The 5,058-nt window shown below is 37.6% G+C and overlaps 1 pseudogene; it reads right to left on the reverse strand.

Annotated features, from left to right (window-relative positions):
* The window catches only part of LOC132046287 (cysteine-rich receptor-like protein kinase 44), a 7,754-nt pseudogene extending 5,925 nt beyond the window's left edge, over positions 1-1,829 (reverse strand).
* Positions 1,830-5,058: the final 3,229 nt, after the last annotated feature.

A 5,058-nucleotide genomic window follows, 5' to 3' on the forward strand; every position in this document is an offset into this window, starting at 1 on the left:
AAGGAAAAAAAAGAAAAAATTGCAGGGACACGAAAATGAATCAACTTTGGTCATGTGGCTTTAATTAGTATGACTTTGTAGGTGGCTGTGGTACCAGTTTATTTTCATGAACTTCAATATTCGAAATGATTTCTATTCGAATCTTCGTATGTAAAATCTTATTCTATTTAAAGATAAGCATTGGTGAATACCACCTCATCGCCTATTAATCTTTGAAAGGAAAATTTAAAGCTAGCAAAAATCTATGCTGGTAATAAATAATGTAGTAACATCCAAACTAATAATCCCACAATGTAAGGATTGAACGTCCTAATTATTCAACAATAAAATCTTTAAACCAATTTAAAAAGAGGAAAAAAGAGGAAGCAATGGTGTTTGATATTTATTTAGTTAGTGCAGCACAAAGTGGCAGCAGTTTAGTAGTGGGAATTTATTTTTTGTTGTTTTCTCTTGTGAGGTCCTTGGTGACAGATACTTTTATGGTTGTTTTCCCCTTGTTCATCAACGATAACAGTAATTTTTAGAAAAATGGATTGTCGAAAACAAAAGCAAAAGGAGATAAGAGAAAGAAAAAGTTGGAATAAAATCTTTTCGAAATTCTCACATTCTTTGCTAGCAAGTGTGGATTACTATTTAAAGTCCTGCCAAGTGATAGTCAAGTCTTCCATAATATTGATATCTATTGAACTCTGAATTCTGTTTATGTGAAAAGTAAAGAGAGAGGAGAGGGCAGGGGTGTGGTACACAAAATAATTAGGGAAATGGGTCAAAATACCCCCTCTACTAAAAAAAAAAATAGGCCATCCTTATTTCGTCAAAATTAAAAATTTTCAAAATATACCGTTTTGACAAATTATCTCAAAATAACCCAAATCGCTTTAAGTGCCCATCATTTAAATGACCCAAACTAAATAATAACCCATAAGATCCCTTATTCCCCCAATATGTAGATTTGAAAGTTTGAGGGAATCGTGAACAAGGGATCTTAAGGTTATTATTTAGGGCTGGGTTTAAATGACGGAGAATGATTTAAAAAATAATTTTGGGTTATTTTGGAGATAATTTCCGTAAGATGGTGGGTATATTTGAAAACTTTAAGGATGAGAGGGGTATTTTTGAAAATAAGTTCTATGATATTTTAAATTTTTCCAAAAAAAGAGGATATTTTTGACCCTTTTCCCAAATAATTACTATGCATCAGTGATGTTTTTCTTTAGATAGTATTAAACTATCAAATTCATTCAAAAATAGTAAAAAATTAAGCCGGACAGGTTTACGCACGGTAACGCGCCATTTGCCATCCCTACCTGTTTGTCTACTACCACTATTGCTATTTCACGGGCAAGTAGCCATTTTATGAGACAACTAATGAAAGCAATAGTAATAAAAAGAAAGAACACACAATTTTATGTGGAATCCTTAGGAAAAAGAAAACTCACGGCCAGTCACCAACTTTTTTTTTTATTTTCCAATAAAAAAGTTTATATAGGTTGCAAAAAAACCTTAATTCTAGAGTTTCTTAGGGTGTACTCCAAGCCATCCCTGCAGTCAGGCCCACAAACTTAACAACCATATCTCCATAAGCACCAATTAAGCAATCAGAGCAATCCTTGAGATAAATAAAAGTGTTGTTAAAACCATCGTTACATTCATATTTGACGAAAGGGAGGAGAGGAGTGTGTTAATATTGCTCTTGTATGCACTATTTTGAGAGTACTGTAGTTAGCATTGTCACCACAATCAGAAAATAGTAAATCAGGCTGTGCTAGGATGAGACCATGGAAATGAGTATGCAAAATAAGAAAGACTAGCAATTTCGGAATAGCCATGTAAGTTTGAATGATTGCTACAATTCGGTGCTGATTACTTTACTCCTAGAAAATAATTTAAACATGGTTAATGAAACGTAAAAGAAAGAACACAGATTTAATGTGGTTCGGACAAATGATCCTACGTCCACCAGAGAACAAATGGGTTTATATTATTAATAAAGAAAAGTGGGGAGAGATCCTAATACACCTTAGCTAATTGCTCTTCAACTCTCTACTACTACAAAGGATTTATGAATTCTTTGGGATGATGAACAAAGAAGAATTGCCTCTTCTTTATAGGCAAACAATGACTTGGACTCCGTGTGTACGTATGGGCATTTGAATCATCCTCTACATCTTAGCATCCTTTGGCTCCGAGCAATGCATTCTTTTGCTCCAAGTATCCTTTGGCTCCAAGTAATTGAGCATTCTTTGGCTCCAAGTAATGGAAAGTCATCCAATTAAAATTGGGCAATGAGTTTTCTATCACATAACAAAAATCAACTCTTTCAATCTCCACATTTTGCTTTCCGAGCATGCGCATGAACAATTCTAACTTAAGCTTTCATCGGGAAACCCCGTTGTAAGAAACAAGAAGAATCAAACCATTGTCAACATACCACCTCCACCTAAAATCGTCTCCTTTCGCAGCTGCATCGCTGACGTTGCATCCGCCAAGTCCTTTGCAAGCAGTAAAACTTAGCGAGCGGACTATTTTGGTCAACATGTCCGCAAAGATTATCGTTTGTGATAACCTTCACGACCTTGATAGTTCCCTCTTCAACAACATCTCGAATAAAAATGGAACGATATCAATATGTTAAAGGCGCTCATGAAATCGCCGATTTTTAATTAGATGAATAGACTCGGGTTATCACATCTAAGAGTTGAGTCCTTCCGTTAACCAAACTCAATTCGCCACCAAACCTTTTCAAATCCGCATAGCTTTTTTTCATCGCTCCGCCGTCGCTATATTCGCTCGTCGTAGACAAAGCGACAATTGATCGCAGTAGTCGATTTCCAACCAACGGTATCGCCAACAAGAAGAAAGATGTATCCAAATTGTGGACCTCCTTCGTCAAAATCCCCGTGATAGTCGAACTACATAACCGAGAATTAAAATACGTCCACCACCTTTTCGAAAGGTCAAATCAACATCAGAAGCTCCCTTGAGATATCTCAATATCCACTTGATAGCTTTCCAATGCCTTTTTCCTAGGTTGGATATGTATTTGCTTACCACACTTACAGATTGAGCAATATCTGGATGTGTACACACCATAGCATGCATAATGCTACCAACTGCGCTTTGCATAAAGAGCCTTGACATATGCTCCACCTCATTTTGAACCGAGCATTTGTAACTCGAAAGTTTAAAATGCATGGAGCTAATCTGCAAATTATACAGTTTTGCACGTATGCATATTGATCTCTCGAGAACCCTTTTCAATGTACCTCTTCGATAAAGATGTATAACACCGTCTTCTCTTGAAATTTCCATACCAAGTATTTTCTTTGCAGCTTTCAAATCCTTCATGTCAAATTCCTTACTCAACGGTTTCTTCAAAGAATTTATATCTCAGAATGTTGTTAGCAAGAATAAGCATATCATCAACATATACCAAAAAAAATCATTGAAAGTTACTGTGACATCTCTGCGATGCACACAAATCAAAACGCATTCCTTGAGAATTCATTGTATTCACGAATCCATCAAACCTCTTGTACCACCGTTCAGAGGATCGCCAAACCATACAAAGACTTCTTCAACTTGGTATACGACCTTCTTTCCCCCTAGAAATTTTTAGGTCGATTTATATATATTGCCTCTAGATCACCATGTAAGAAAGCAACACATCAAGTTTGTCAAGCCCCAAGTCAAATTGTGCAACCAATGCTAGTAGCACGCGAATTGAGCTATGCTTCACGACTAGAAAGAAAATCTCATTGTAGTCAATTCCCTAATGACTGAAACCTTTTGCAACCAATCTGGCCTTGAACCTAACATCTTCCACTTCAGGAATTCCCTCTTTCTTTCTGTAAACCCATTTGCATCCAACTATCCTCTTCCCTTTTTGCCTTTTCACTAAGACCCATGTCCGATTCTGTGAAGAGATTCCATCCGTTCCCATGGCTAACCACCATCACAGGCAAAGATCCTTGCAAGAAGTTGAACATACGGGAGGGCTCCGCATCCTTATCTCTTCTTCTCTCAGCCTACGAACGCATACGCAATCAAGTTTGCTTGATCTATAAGGCGTTCGTCTTCGAATCGCCTTTCTCCATTCCCTTCGAACCGTGTACGGTTCGTCGACAAGAAAGTTCTTCAAGTCTACATCATTTGACTCATCTTTAACCTGAGTCTCTTGATCATTTTCCTTGGTAAGCTCCACCGGAAGCTCCACCTGCTCGTTGTTCTCGTTTCCTGAAAACTCCACGAAAACATTACGAGGATCAAGTATAGAGGATTCATCAAAGGTGACATCTCTCCTAACTATAAATTTGAGTAAAGACTAACACCAAATTTTGTACCCTTTTCCTCCATCTACATACCCTACGAATATGGCCTTCTTAGCCCTTGGTTCAAGCTTTCCTTCATTAACATGATAATAAGCTGGACACCCAAATACTCGTAAGTATGAATAGTTAGAGGGTTCACCTGGTCATACCTCATTCGGAGTCTTAAAGTCAATAGCCAATGCTGGAGATCGATTGACAATATGACTAGCAGTGTGAACTGCTTCAACCCAAAATACTTTGGACATTTTGGCTTATAGGAGCACACAACGAGCCTTTGCAAGAAGAGTCGTTCATCCTCACGCAACTCCATTCCGCGCGGGGGTGTGCCCGATGCACCTATGTCTCGAGATTCTAAATAACCCTCGCAAATCATTAAACTCTTCACTGCAAAACTCCAAGCCGTTGTATGTGCAAAGATATTTGATTTTTCGCTCCATTTAATTCTCAATCAAAATCTTCTACTCTTTAAATGCTTCAAAAACTTCACTTTTTGCCTTAAAAAAATGCACATAAAATTTTCGTGAGAAATCATTAACGAAAGTGGAGAAAAATACCTCTTTCCGCCCTTCACGGAAGTTTGTAGGACCCTATAAATTTGAATGACGTAGTCTAGCACCCTCCCCGTTCCGTGGTTTGCCAAAGGCCGACCTTCTTCTATTTCCCCAGAACGCAATGCTCACAATATTCGAGTGTGCTGATCTTCTAGCCTTTCAAAAGGTTACGGATG

Source organism: Lycium ferocissimum, chromosome 2 (genome assembly GCF_029784015.1).
Source record: "Lycium ferocissimum isolate CSIRO_LF1 chromosome 2, AGI_CSIRO_Lferr_CH_V1, whole genome shotgun sequence".
Lineage (NCBI taxonomy): Eukaryota > Viridiplantae > Streptophyta > Magnoliopsida > Solanales > Solanaceae > Lycium > Lycium ferocissimum.